The sequence below is a fragment of the Corvus moneduloides genome, chromosome 6 (genome assembly GCF_009650955.1).
Source record: "Corvus moneduloides isolate bCorMon1 chromosome 6, bCorMon1.pri, whole genome shotgun sequence".
In the NCBI taxonomy this organism is placed as follows: domain Eukaryota; kingdom Metazoa; phylum Chordata; class Aves; order Passeriformes; family Corvidae; genus Corvus; species Corvus moneduloides.
Genome location: NC_045481.1, coordinates 19,358,194 through 19,374,066, shown reverse-complemented (window position 1 = coordinate 19,374,066; position 15,873 = coordinate 19,358,194).

Genomic DNA, 15,873 nt, shown 5'->3' with positions numbered 1-15,873 from the left:
CAGGGGTTAAAATATAGACATTTCAAATGATTTTCCACCCACATATTAGGAAGCATTTCCCAAATTCTAAGTATGGTACTGCTGTACATTGAGCTAAGCTGTGTCTTATCTCCTTGTATAGAATTATCTCTTGTTAAAGTTATGATTAACATGAAAGTTAAAATATTTACAGAATTTAATCCATGTTGCTCATGTCCCTGTACAATTTCCCGAAGAAGAAAAACCCTCTAACATTGGAAAAATAAAAAACCAAAACAGAATGGTTTTTTTGGTGCAAACTGCCCCAACCAACACCTGGAGTAATTTACTTTTTAGTTCTGTGGGGTGTAGTTTGGGTTTTTGTTTATTTGTATATTTGTTTAGGGGAAAGAAAGAAGAAGAAATATCAACAGGTGCTAATGACTTTTCAAAACTTGAGAAAAAAGAAAAGTGCACCTTAAATCCCATGTCATATTTCAGCCTACAACAAATTACAATGCTGCAGTCTTAGGTGGCATGGATACACATAGACAGGCCTTTCACCATATCCCTGCTGTAGTTAGGCAGGTAAATAATGGTTTGAATTAATGGAGGGTGACACTTTCCAAGCTTTTCTGCTCACAAAATTTCATAGAAGCATATATGGACACCTCAATAAGTTTCCACAAAAACCCGCACTAGGAAAGAACTGACAGAGACCTTTAGTCAGTTTTGGAAATTCAGCATCAGATGAATCTCTCCTGCTACAGTGAAAATTTCCAGCGGACCTACTACTAGCAAAGAGACATTTCATGGATATTGTCACTATCTTCACACATGGAAGGGGATGTTTATAACTTTATTTTCATAACTGTAAATCTCTGACAACATATGTTTTCTTCTTTGGTTTTTTTTCAGTTCTGTCTTGGTTTAAAACGTGACCAGGATAAATTCCTATTAGCAACACACTATTTGTTTGAATTTTAAATCAAATATTGCTCAATGAACACCTGTAAATTATTTGGCACTAGTTTTAGACTGTCCTAAAATGTTGGTCTGAGAACAAACTGCATCTTGATAAAAACCTATTTTTTTATCTTGTTCAGAATTTAGAATTTAAAACCTTGGATTAATTTCTACAGTAAAGCAAATGTTTGTCTTTTGTCCTTTTCATGCACTATTATATTTTTTTCCACTGAGAAGTTTCACTGTGTGTATTAGCCTTTGGTCTACACTGGGATATTAAGGAAATAAGTAACCCCATGTTTTGACTTTTTCAGGCACATTGCATATGCAATGTATGACAGCACCTTGAACCTATTATCCAATGGTTTTGAGGAATATGTGTTAAGTACATACAATACTTTTTTCCCCTCCATTTCTCAGTATACATTTCAGGAAACAAGATGAAGAACAGGAAAGGCCTTAGTCTACAGGAAACTGAGAATGAAAGAATGACAGCAATAAGCACATTAAATACAATAACACATAAGAGATATTCTCTTTAACCCAGAGCTATACCAAAATGTTATAACTAAATTCTAAGGGTCCAAAGACATGTGAGTCAAAGTACTGCTGTGTACTTTTCATATTGAGACTAAAGTCACTGAAATCAGTGATTGATCCTTTTGGATCTTTTTTATCTTACCACTTAGGAATGAAATGTTGAAGCTAACTGCCTCATTCTCTGCAGTCACCATTGGTTTACTTGTGCAGCTTTGAGAATTAGTTTTTTCTCAGAGATGATGACAAAACATCTATCCACTAGCTAATACTTATGTGTCCTCACAAATGCTGCTTTCTGTGCCAGTAAGCCACACAGATAAGTTTAAAATGTTCAGTACATTCAGCAACAGGGAAGTGGTAGGGCAGGCTGAAAGTAACTTTGATCATGGGCCTTTTTCCTCCACCATTCAGAATAAGACATTTTTCATAAATAAACCACCATGACCTTATAGTCATGATAAAATTACCCATATTCTTCTGCAATACTAGATGCTACATTCCATTCCCAAATAAAGGCATCTTCTGTGTGGGTAATCATTTAGCTGTTAATATGCTTTCAATTGCCAGCCTTAATTTCTAGAGAATTAACTGATCAGGAATCTTCATTTTCTTATCTTTTTACAGATTCAGTCAGCAACTGGAAATTTCTGTTACAGTCCCCTAATTATATCTGCTCCCACCTTTTATCCTATTTATTTGCTTAGCTCAGGATCATGTGGGTTATTAATTTGGAACAACTTTCTGAATTTAAATGTGAATATTATTTTAGCACTTCTATAGACATTAGACTAATGGCTAAGTAGTTATTATTTCCAGATGTTGTTCCTTTCTATCTACACCTAGGTACTGCTCAGCTGTGTTTGAAGTCAAGGAATCTATTTGCACAAAAAAGACACAAAGAAAAAAAATCCACATTGAGAAATGTTCCATACAGCTGAATTGTAGACTCATAAATTCCTCACTCTAATGTTTACATACTTCTGAGTGGCTCCAATTGCTACCAGCCAGGGGCCTGGGTGTTCTGCTTGCCACAAAGACATCTGAAACCTGGAAAAATTTCATAAACAATGGTCCTTAACCAAGAACATATGCTCACCCGGCCTCTATGTAAGGCATTAAACATCCAGGGAATATAAAGAAGGGGGAAAGGGGAAGAATAAGAAAAATACTGAATGCTTTGTTAAGTGAAGTAGGATTGTCAGTTAAAGATCATTACTGTTCTACTTTAGGAGATTTTGCACCCTCAGTGTTTCACCCAATATACACTTTCATTTTTTTGTCTGTCTGCAGCTAACTGCTATGAAACATTTATGCTAAATAAACATGCACTATAAAGTATCCAAATTTGCCTTTGCTGCAGTTTACCTAGTTTACTCACCTTTTGCACACTGAATTTTCACGCTGATAAGTCAATTTGTCACACCAGTAGAACATAGAATCTCTTCCCCCTTACTACACATAAATTAGAGTCCAGAAACAATGTTTAAACTGATTTTCCAGCCTTCTTAAACAGTGAAAGTTTATTTCCCCACAGTTTAAACTATCACCAGCTATTAGGATTCCACAGTTTCCTTTCAGAAACTATTTCACAATCTAATAGAGTCCACCATGGGGAAATTCTTCTTATATGATTGAGTCCACATTTGCTTAATATGTATTCTTTAGCTCGAAAAATGAATAATTTTTGGTTATGGGAGGTTAATCCTGTGGCTGTGTCATGCTTTCAGATTGCAAGTTCCGCTCAAAAAGTGGAGAAATGATCATAAAGCATAACATTTTTTTTTTTGGAAATATGATGCAATGTCTTGAACTTTGATGGTTTCTTTTGTTATTATTTGAAAACTCTCTATGTTTCTCTCCTTGGGAAGGAGCCCCCATAGAATTTGCACAGCTTTGGCAGCATGATTAAGAAATGCTGAGGTGATTTGACCCATTTTATCCTTCCATCACTGCTGCACAAGCAACATCATGTGCATTGAATGTTTTCATGCCTTAACTTATCAAGAGACTGTGATTGTAGTTAAGTGTATTTAGATGGGAAATATAAATCCAGAACTGAATAATGCTTGTTTAAGAGCATAGATAGTTTAGCAGTAAGATATCAGACTAGCTAATATGTCATTGTAAAGAAAGATTCAAGATCAGTACCCAATATATGCCCCATTTTACCCCATTTCATGTTTCAGATGTGCTTTTAAAATTGATGGTGCACAAATGCCTAAACAACTTCTGTTCAGAGTCTGACGTATAACTATAAAAATCATTCTTACCTAAGAGGTACACACATCTACACAGACGCATGTTTGCAAAGTGAGTTCTAAGAGCAGACATACTGAAATCAGTTTCAGGTGTTCAGCAGGAGTAAAATTCATAAGGAAAAAAAAAAAGCAGGAAAAATGTGTAGCAGTATTTTCTTCCTGTTGCTTTAGTAGGATCTGATCCATCTTGCTTACATCACAGGTTCTTCTATCAGTTTTGTCACTTGGACTCTCCCAATGTCTTCATCCACAGAACCATATTCTTCTGCTAACCTGGGGCTTGCTCTGCTCTGCTATGATTGTACTACAAGTTTCAGATGTACCTTGTTGGACCTCTAGCGCTTGATGGATCTTAATGAATGAGTCTTGACAAATACTTTGTGCAAGCTATTTCAAGAAGAGTTAAGAAGAAGGATTCAAGTAAAGTAGGGAGACAGACCACTTAGAGAAATAAGAGAAACTGTAGTCTCATCTTCTTCAAAGAGACATCTGAAAAGAAAATGTGCTAAAAATACTGTTGACAGACAGCATGCAAAGAAACCTGCTCACTCAGGCTAAGCTGCAGCAGAATGCTGCACACAGTGTTCTGAACTCCAAGAGCAACAAAAATTTGTCTGTTTTCATTCCTCCATGGTTTCTTAGTTTGAATACTCCCATATACTGATACTGCCATATTTCTCTCCTGAAAGTGGCACTCTTGAAAACACCACATTCAGGCTCACCTGTACCATGTAATGACAGTACTTACACTGCAAGCCCTTGGTGACACACTGGTCTCTCCACACCTCTTGTGATCTGCATTCCATTACTGTTACAACTGAAGAATAGAGGAATATAGTGCAAAACGAGAATGAAGACGCATAGCTTTGACTACTTGAAATAAATGTGGGGAACAGATGAGTTAGCTAAATCCAAACATGGATCAAATCAGGAATATAACTCTCTATAGTATAACCATGGTCAACTTGTCCTCTTTCCCATGGTTGCAATAATGTGTTAATACAGAACAGTCTTTATGACATATATTTCATATGCCATTATGCATGAAAATGAAATGCAAGGAAAAACAAAAGAACTCCTGCATTATCCAGAATTGTTTTATGAACTTCAGAAAGACCAAAAAAATAAATTAAACCCCATGAATATATTGTCAGGAAATTATAGAGAAGGAGACATCTTTTACCACTTATCTACTAACATTATAAATGTCATTCATAAATTCCAACACAGGCAATTTATACTGGGAAATTTCTAACTGATCTTATATATGAAAGCTAAAGAAGAAAGTATTGTTAACCATTATAAATATGCTTTCTCTGTCCACTTTTTGAAAAGACAGATAATCTTAAATTACATACCTGAATCCTCCAGCGAATACTGCATGTACATTGTTTGATCTCAGACAGGTCTTTTAATATATCTACAGCTCAGCATTCTTAAACATAGATGAAGAATAATTTTATTTATTCTAATTGTAAGGAAAATATTCACTGAACAGAGACCTTATAAGATCCTACAATACTTAGTTCATCTGAAATTTCCATGTGCTGCTGTGGTGCTGAATAATCTAACTGAAATTTTTTATGTGTTTATGTTTTAACATGATTTATATATATACAGCTTGTTAAATGTGATCACTCGAGTATATGTGGAAAGTAAATAAAAAACTAGGCCTATAGTGTAATTTCAGATAATTTTATCGTGTCTTAATATATCTAGCATCAAGTTTTATGCTGCTGAACATACTTAAGCAAAGGGAAACTTCAAAATGCTCAGAAATAGCATAATTATGCTGTTTGATCAAGCCTTGAAGGATCAAGTATAAACTGATTGATGTCACTTTAAAGGCTGACTGAACAGTCAATGGTTAATATTATGCAGTATTTCTTGATAGCATAAAAATGAAGAGAGAAAGGTTCAGATTTTGTCTGAAAAGGATACTACAGACTACAGATTATTTTGTGTGTCTTGTTTGCTTGTTTGTTTTCATTATCTCACTTTGTGAAGTGACAAGAAAGAAATACAGTGGTTTTAGGAACAGTCTATGGTGAGGGAAGATAAAGGGGCATGTTCCGACTCTTCCTGCTATTGTGAGCAATTTTCTTTGTTTATGCAAAGCATCTTGGTATAATTTGCTTGAAACCCTGCTAACAGTTGAAATAACTCAGATACTCCCGCTTCAGGCTGCCAAATATGAACACTGATGTCTTGCAGTTGTCACATATGAACTTGTCAAGCTTTTGTCTTTCTTGCTATAGGGCCAGCAGTTGGTCTCCCAAGGGAAGGAACACTCATTTCTATGCCCTAAATGCACAGCTTTGCTGAGCTTTGCATTTTTGCAGTCTAGGTAACCCTGAGAGTTTCTGTTAAGGATAGCCTGAATGCCTACTATTAACAATCATGCATTTAGTAATATAGATTGTGTGACTTCCTGAAAAGAATGTCCTAACTAATTAAACTTCGAAATTACGTTTTTGTTTACACTGATCTGATTTTCCTTCTCTAATTTGCTTTCCTACTTTGCTTACTGGTTTCAAATTAGGGTTTTATTTGTCTAAATAAGTAGTAGTATCATCTTTAGATCTAATCAGGCTAGTCCCATAGTAACTAGTAGAAAAATAAAATTGGAATAAATTATTGACCTGTAGCTTATCGTTATATGCATATGTTCATGATAAGACTATTATTAGAAATTACCGTGCAAGACGAGACCACTTTTTTATCTTATTATTGTTTCATGGTGAGCATCAAATCTAAGTCTCAGCGCTTTAGCGAATAACTGTAATTTGAAATATTGTATGTTTTACTATGTAATATAACTCTGATTGATCTGTAGAACTCCTACTATGGTTTTACATACTTTTGGTGTGCCAAGGACCTCACTCCAAAAAACATTTTGGAAACATTTGCAACACTTTCTTGTATACTTCATGCAATCAAAAGCCTTGCCATCAGTTATAAAAATGTGTATTCTTGAGTTAGTTAGCTTGAAATAAAATCCCAGTGCAGACAAGAGTTTATACTTCACGCTACAAGCATGCAGTCAGGTCAAGAAAAATTGAAAACTTCCCTGTAGTCTTTAACTGAGCATATGAATCTGGTAAGAATTACATTTTTCCTAGTCTTTAGTAAAATTTGACATTGTGAATAACTCGTGCTGAGAATACACCTTTTCCTCTCTCACAGACAATACAGCTGGACAGATTTAGGTAAGATAAACTTCCCAAATTAAGTGGAAACCCATGTACGTCCCCTTTCACAGTTTGGCTCACAGTGCAAGTTATAAACTGTAGTAATTTGATGGCACCGTTCATATTTTTTTGCTAGTTGTTAGTTAGGTAAAGCTAGAGGGCAATTTGTCGTGATTACTGTTTTCTGATCAAAAGAGTGCAATGAGTGGGAAAATGGAATTTTTGAGGTCTGGATTAAGGAGTGTCCACAAAGACCTAGAACCTAAAGATCTGGAATAGCAGATCTTGCCACATCATCTAATGATGGAATCACAATGTCAGGTTTGTGTGCAATCCCAAGTAGGAAGAGAACAAATATGCCCAGACCTCATGACAGTTTTACAGTCATACTTCAGGAGTTCTCTTAAGGATTGTCAGTGTTTGAGCAAAATAAGATTCTTATTTTGGCTGTTTTCTTCTGCTTTATTGAAAATGGGCCGTAACATTTTTTTACTTTGTTAATTAAGAGGCTCTTTTATGACAGATCATGGTGGCATTGACTCATGTTTTACCAGTGGTTTGAAGTAGGTTGGCTTTTTTTGTATGGCGATTCATGCATTTGGCGAAGATCATATGCCAAATTATTCCAAGTAAATTTTCATATTCACTAGAATTGTTTCCATGTTAATTATTTTCTTTTAAATTTAGGTAAATTTGTATTGTAATAGCAAAATGTAAGACTTTGAGCCTAATAGGGGTTTGTTTTACTTTTAAAGCTATTTTTCAAAGGTGAGTTTTTTCAATCCAAGGAATGAAATTTGACTTCTCAGATCTGCAGTAACATGTTGTGCATGAAGACAATTAGACAATTTTTTTCTTTCCTAAAACATTCCAACATTTTACTTTCTATCTACTGTATTATCATACTGTGGGTTTTTTTTTTTTCCTTTTTTTTCCACTAATGTTTGGTAATATTTTTTCTTATTTTCTCCATGGGATTTGTCTTGATTTATTTTCTCTGTGGCAAAGTCAGTTTGGCATACATTAGCGTGTTTATATACTCTGGGGTATTTTTTATCTAGTCATTTAATTAATAGAATTTGATGGCTCTTTATTTAAAGGGAAAATAGAAAAGCAAAGAACCTAACAATGAGGAAAAAGTCCAGTGTGGTACAGGATAGAAAATCTGTTAACAAACATTTGATATTTCAGACTTAATGAAGGACCATGAGCACACAAGGTGTGTGGCTTACTAAATGTTTTAGAGTATCAGGGTATAAGTTTTGGAACACTAAAGAATTCTCTATTAAAAAGACAAAGCTGCAAGAAACAATTCAGTACTGTGTTCCAGAGGTGCTTCAAGTGACTAAGAGAGTGAGAACATGACAGTCTTTAGATCAGAGTTTCACAAATATATTTTTTGCCTTTTTTAATGACTTGTAAACTGGACCTCTATTTAGCAAGGAGATAGGTAAGAGAAGTTTTTAAATTCTTTTGAGGTCTTGCCTTTATCTTCTTCCACAACTTCTCTTGCTGGTAAAAGCACTGGCTTGTATCTTTATGAGGATAAAACCATTCTAAAAAGGGAAAGTTTTAAAATATATCCCTACTTTCTTTCTTTCTGAAGTCCAAGAATGCATCTGATTGCAACAAATGGGATTTAGTGAAGAATTGAGAATTAGGGTGTCATTTTTGATAATTATTATTAATATGTCAACAGTCACATTACTAAAAAAGTTTGGAATTAGCTTATATGCTCTGTTTGGGAGCTACATTTCTGTATTTTTCTACCTTAATTATAAAATCTCTAGCAGCTCATATGTAGTTATATAAAATCCTATTTTGCTATTTAAAACTAACTAGTGCCTTGTTCCACATGATGGTGAGATAAGTAGGCCAGCTAGATATCAGCATGAAGATGGAAAAAACCCCAAAACACCTTCTTTGTATTATAATCAAAAGATACTTAAAGTTCACAGCTGACGTGCCTGGTCCTTTTCTCAGTGCCCCAGTGATGGTTACAGTGACAGAGAGATGTGTTAATAAGGAGATGTGGAGGACAGTAGGCATTAGGAAGAAGTTTAGCTAAGATTTATAGCTGAAATAGAGGTAAAAAAAACAGTCAGAGATGTTTTACAAAAAAAATCCAAACAATGAAAACAACCAACCAACCAAAAATAAACCCACAAAAAACTATAACCAAACAACCCTGTGCAATTAAGTAGTATTAAATATGTTATGATTTTTTATTTAAACTTTCCAAAGATTTCAAGGCATTATGTTTAATAACCTGAATTATTGGTGTATCAATAATTATTGCTATTGTGGAAGTATAGAGCTTCAAGAGGGTTGTACCCCATATAGCTTATGTATGGCTAATCCCTTCTATGATTCAGTGGTACTGAGAAACTTAAAACAGAGCCCTGATATCCAGACCACTTCTCTCTTCTGTTCACAGTAATTCCTTTTGACCTGTCCAGAATTAATTACCGTCTGTGTAATGGTGTCTTCCTAGCTGAAGGTGAACTAACAGTAAAAACGTGGAGGCTGCAGTAATGCCTACCAGCAGATTTCATTGGGTTGTTGCCAAATAGACAGGGTCCCATCTGCTTTGTGAGGACATGTTGCAACAAACTCAGGTGCTCTCTTTATGACCTGACATAACTATTTAAAGGGATGTTTATGATTATAATATACTGCTCTCTTAATTACAGCAGCACGGATTAGCTCTCTCCATGCTCTTATGCTGTTTGATTTTCTTGCTGCAGTCTTCTTACTAACTGCATCACCATATAAATTACATCACATTAGATTCTCTTAAATCAATCCAAACTCAGATATGGTGCTTGAAAGAGTGTAAGTTTTCATTTCTTACATGAGCGCACACCAGAATGGCAGTGGTCCTCTTCTCTCCATAATAAATTGTGTGAAAAACTTTACTGTCCTAAACTCAGTTTGGATGCTATTGAATGCATAGAGTATAGGGGAAAATGAAATCCATGTGGCTTGAATTTATTCAAGATTCATCATTCCACTGTCAGTTATGATGAGCTAAAAAAGAGGTGCCTGCATGTCACTTAGTAAATGCAAAATAGAAGGCATGTTGGAGGAATTTCACTCACTTTGGTAAGGGTTTCTGCTCCTAATTTTGTTTTTAGCTTTAACATCAGCATATTCTATATTCTCAGACAGAGAGAACTGAGAGAGACATAGCAAAACACAGTTAAGAGCTAATCACCAACTTAGAAAATACATGCTGTAGGAACTTTCTGGGCATTTTCCTTCAATTTCTACTTTGCCATTTCTGCCAATTGGCAGTGTTGGTACCTCTCTGAAACCTCTTCCATGATTCTGAGACAGTTATACCACTGGAGTCAGAAATGCTCCCAGAATTACTATCCATTAGCCATTTTTTGATGATATACCCATCAATGACTTTAAACTCACAGTTCCTTTCACACTGCAGATCTACGAGCATGGCTTCTGATATAGCTGGAACATAGACAAAGGCTATTCTGTAGAGCCTGTGGAGCCCCACACTTCTGTGGAACCCCACACTTGAGATTTCCAACACCTTCATGAATTGCCAGACATCCACAGGATACTTGTGAGATAGACACCTTGATGTAATATGGGAAAGAAAAGGTGTCCCCAGTTAATGTTTGTTCTGGAATTGCTCTTTCAGTGTAGTATAAACTTTACCTCTAAGTCTAAGCTAATGAAATTGAGCCAAATTTGGAAAAGCTGTTGTTCTGAGAAAGAAAACTAATATTTTTGTCTCTGTCCTAATAGCATAGTAGGTCAATTCAAGCAGCACTGATTGGAAAACAGGTTTTCAGTCAGTCAATCAGTCAGTCAGTCAGTCAAAAAAATAAAGAAAGTTCAAGCATTAAAAGTATGTCATAGTATCATGCAACATTTCCTTTATATCTCATAAAAATCTTCAAATTCTCCATGTGTAGTCAAATTAAATTTTTTATCCCTTGAATCTTCATCTGGCTCTATCAGTGACTCCTTTTAGCCTTCATGTGTGGAATATGCATAATTTGTGCATATTCGCAAAGCAGTGTGTTTCAGATTTATGGTGTCAAAGAGTTGTATTTATTCTCCTAAACAAAGTCCTGTTGTGAGTAGCAGCATTCGCATTTCTATAGAGATGTGTGCATTCATGTGAGATTATGTATTGCCAAACTCAGCTGCACAGTAGCTGCAGGTGTAAGACTGCCAGCATTGGTAAACTCTAATGACAGAATGTGTCACCTTTTCCCTCTCCATATTTTAAAATAATGTTAAATGGATTTTTCTTTCTGCAGGTGTTATTATCTTTCCAATTCTACTTTGTGTACATGGACTAGCCTAATAGGAGAAATAGTCTCATTTGACAGCCATCATTTGCTTTCAAGGAACCATCTCTAACTACAATCTCTTGTTAAATAGGAGATGGAAAGGAAAATCAAAGAACCAAAATTGTAAAACTATTTATTGGGCCTCAAAGGGTCAATTGTCTTTCATTTTATGTGCTTGTAATTAACTTGTCTGTCTGACATTTCAATTGAGACAAAGTCTAAAGTCCTCTAACCCTTTTTTATATTGTCTCTGTGATATCTTTTCTTAGGTGTCAATTAAAAAAAGTGTTCTCATCATAGACAGAGAGAAAGAGAAATGAAAGGGATGAAACAAGTGTGAATGTAACTTTCTTATAATCCTATAATCAGAGAGACAAATTAGCCTCAAGACGAGACAAAGTGAGAAAGGACATCTGTACAACACAGAAATATAAAGACGCTGGTATTTCATTAGTTTATTGGCTGCAAGGAAATGGAGCGTGAGAGAAAAGCACAGCTTTGTTGAAAAGAGGAAGTCAGTCATTTATTATTCCAAGCCTTACAGACTCAAAATGTTTGCAATCTCAAATTCACCTTTCCCACCCAATTCAACTTTAGAAACCTTTTTAAAAATGTAACTTTACTGCTGCTTTGCATATGATGGACTCTCTACCTGACACTGTGTCTCAGAGAAAGAAGAAACTGTTTCGTTTATTTGCCAATACAAAAACTATTTCCCTCCAAGATTGTTCTCTCTCTATCCCGTTCCCTTTAATCAAAATGAGTTTATGAGGCTTTCCCCTCATCTCCCATAGCAACAATATATAATTTTTTTCTGATCCGTGATATGATGCATCAGTATGTTACTGGTCATTACTAGATATCAGACTTGCTGTGAGTCAGGTGAACTTGGGGAAGCACCAGCTGAATACAGGATTCCTTATTACAAAGGTGCCAGCCAAATGATCATCTGAAATTCCCTCAAGTCATTATTATTGTGAATTGTAACTCAAGTATAATAATTAGTCTCCTCAATTTCAGCTGGAACGCCTTTTATTGTTGGACCAGATGACTCCCCAGATGGCACAAAGTTAATCTCACACATTTACGCTGGGTCCCAGGAGGTGTAATCCAGGCTAAATCCTAATGTTATTCTCAAAATTCCTGACACTGCCACCATCAAACTGTATCTGATTTTTTTTGTCTAAGAGGAAGAGAAGCCAGCTAGGGAGTGCCCCTCACAGGTGAGGTTTAGCTATATTTGCCTACAATGTGAAAGAAAGAAGTGGTTAGTAAAAAACTATCTGAGTTTCTGCAAATAATAGGCAAAATATTTGGAAAGAAGTGCCTGTATGGAAAATTCATGTTATGTTTCTGTGACAAAATAACTGGTACATTTCAGTTACTGGACATTTTATAAACTTTTGTCTAAACATTTACATCTCTAGATAGGGATATTTTGTATGTCACAATTTTTTTTTTAAGATCTCGTTCACATTACAGTTAGGAATTTTAGATACTTTGTATTCTAAGATGCTTCTAGACTCACAGGACAGTTTGTATCTCTACTGTGTCAAAATATCAAAGTCCAAATATCACACCTTATAGAGCTTTCTCACTGCCTTCAAAATTTAACTTATGGTGTTGAAATGGAGTGGGGTGGGGGGGAGGAGGCTGTATGTTAATTCAGGAATTGATTTCATAGAAAAGTTTTCTTAACCAGTCATTCTAAAATCTATGGTCACCCAAAATCAGCAATTGCCATTCTGTGTGGTTTCAATAAGCAGCTTGTAACAACTATATGAACTTCCTTGACTAAAATGTTTTCATGAAATATGTGTATTAATTAATATATTAAATTGTTATGGAAAGTAATTTTCAAAGTAGGAAATGCTTCGTGTTGAAACATAGTAACGAATTACCAAGAGAGAAAGGGTAAGATTCATTATGATTCATTTGCTAATCAATAAAATGGAGCAGGTGACACCTTGTTAAATTATAGTCCTCATGCGAAGACATGGCATAGCTACAAGTTGAAGACATTTTGGCAGTTTGAGATCTGTCCTTCCTTTTTTATAAATTAACAGGTAAAAGATCTTTATTCTCATTAGAATTGCATGCTGATACCACATGGATCAAGAGAGATGGTTTTAAACATCTAAAGGCAATTAAAAAAACTCTTTAGTAGTCAGGAAGAGATTGGGGTACATGCTTAAACCTCAACAGTCTAAATGTGTGCATCCCATGGATTTGTTTATCAGTGGTAAGGAAGATTGACCACACATGAAGAAATTTGATATCCTGAATAAGATTAAGTGCTATTTAAGAATGACTTTTACAGCAGTGCTTGATTAATCCCTTCCACAGTGGACTTTCTTTTTTTCAGACAAACCCTTCCTTTTCAGACAAACCCTTTTTCAGACAAACCTTTCCAAGCTATAGCAGACTTGTCTCAGCTGCATGATCTGTTTTGCCTGTAACAAATAATAAAACATGCTTATTCAGTAAGATGTTGCCTTCTGTAGATAATGATGTCACATGTGACATAAACCTATTCAACCTTTTGGTAGTAAAATGAAATTAAATATGTGAGAGATGTGTGAGATTCTCTTAAGAGCAAGGGTATGGCTTCTTGTAACTACCTGCAGTATGGACAGATTGATGAATATCTTAACTATCCCAGAGACCTGACATTATTGTTGGATATATTAGTAACTTCAGTTCCAAAGATTTTCTGCTGTCTCCACAGATGCCAGAAGCTTCAGGGGCTAGACAAGAGTCCTTTTCAAATTTCATATCATCTTTAGCCTTTCATGCACCAGCTGTGAAAATCAATTAGCCTTGGTGAAACTAAGCTGCTGTATGTTCTCAATAATGAAAAATACCAACTGTGCTCTGGTGATATTCTCTGTCTGTAAAAAGAAGAATGGTGCTTCTGAATTTCTTTCTCACATTTTTCCTCCATACAACTGCCTTTTTACTTCTGCTTTTGAAATTTACCAGATGTGCCAGACAGGTTAACATAGGACACTGTTTAAAAAGGAAAGAAAGCTATACTGTAGCCCACTTCTGACATTTGTGATTCCCTAAGGCTAGTGTGAAGCCAGCTCTCAAAGTAAAAAGCATCTGACTGAGTGCCAAAATTGACTTACACTAATTCCTTGATAATATTATGATGCCCAGCAATTCCTTGGGAATTTACAAGCTGTCCTCTTACAAATGTCTTCTGCTTCTTTCTTTGCTTAGGAGAACAAGACAGCATCTTTGAACTTGAGAAACTTGAAGACAAGGTTTGAAGAAGAGGATAGGAAGAATCTGTCTGCACTAATTACAACTTTATAGACAAAGAGAGAGGTGCATTCATCTAGTGTCTGACATTACTGATTTCAACATAAATAAGAACATGAATGAAAAAAATCCACTTTTAAGGTTCCAGTGCTTATTATCTCTTAGTCATTTTGGGTTTGAATTTGTGAGTTTATCTTCCCTTTCTCTCTCCCTTCCCCTTCCCCTTCCCTCCCAAGAGTCTCAAGTTTCTTTGGTTCCTTCTACTGCTACTACTTGTAGTAGCCTACACAAATCTAGGAACAAATTAGGAATGGATCTGATTTAGATACAGAGTTGGAATAACTCACTGTGTAAAAACCACGCTTTAGAGAATTTTCTATACTCATTAAGCATTTACTGATTTGCTGAGAAGCACCTAAGTGCACTATTTCAGAGTGAACAGTGCTTTTCTTCAGCAGACAAATTAAATTTTGAGTTAAATCCCCAAATGTGCATGTTAGCTTATAGTATTATATCCTGGCATTTTTCTGAGCTTTTATTCACACTTCAGTGATATCAGTTACCTGTCACACCAAGGACTGAAATACCATTGGCCCAGTCCATTGCTCCTCACAAAATACCAGACAGAAGAGGTCCTTTCTGTAATTTAATTTTCTGAATGATAATCCCATTATTTTATTCCTCAATTTGAAAAAAAGCATATCCAAATACAATGGTCCCACCTTTCCTTAAAATCTGAACTACAGAGCCACAGACTTTATTTGGCCAGGGAAGGAGTACGGGGAAAATATTGACAGTAAGTGTATAAAACCTGCAATCTTGGCAGAAGCAGTGTAAGGATACTTTGAGTTATCATTTTATGCCTGTCTTCTGATATGAAACAATTAGCAGATAGAAACATCCAGGTTATGCTTGGATTCTATGCCTGGACATGGAAGGAAAAATAAAATATAAAGTGGCCTGTCACTAGCTCTGACTTTGGATAAATAATAGATATTGAATGAGATTTTTGTCCTCATGGTTATAGGACTATCTTTTTATCAGTAGGAAATTCAGTGAAGTGAACTGAAAAGAGCAATGCAACCAATTCTGTGGTAATTTCACTTCTTTATTAAAATAAGAAACTAGAGTGGTGTAAAAAGTGATGATTTGGTTACTTCTAACAGAATAAGTCCTACTTTTTCTTGTACCTCCTAGGTATGTTTTGCTTCTATACCACCTTCATAAAATAAATCAAACCTGAATATATTATCTGTGAAGCATATTCAAAAAATTGAGTTGTTTATAGTGCTTACTGAGAAAAAAATTTGTAAGGACTTACAAATTGCATCATAGATCACCTAAAAATGAGTGAATCAGGGGCTTCTA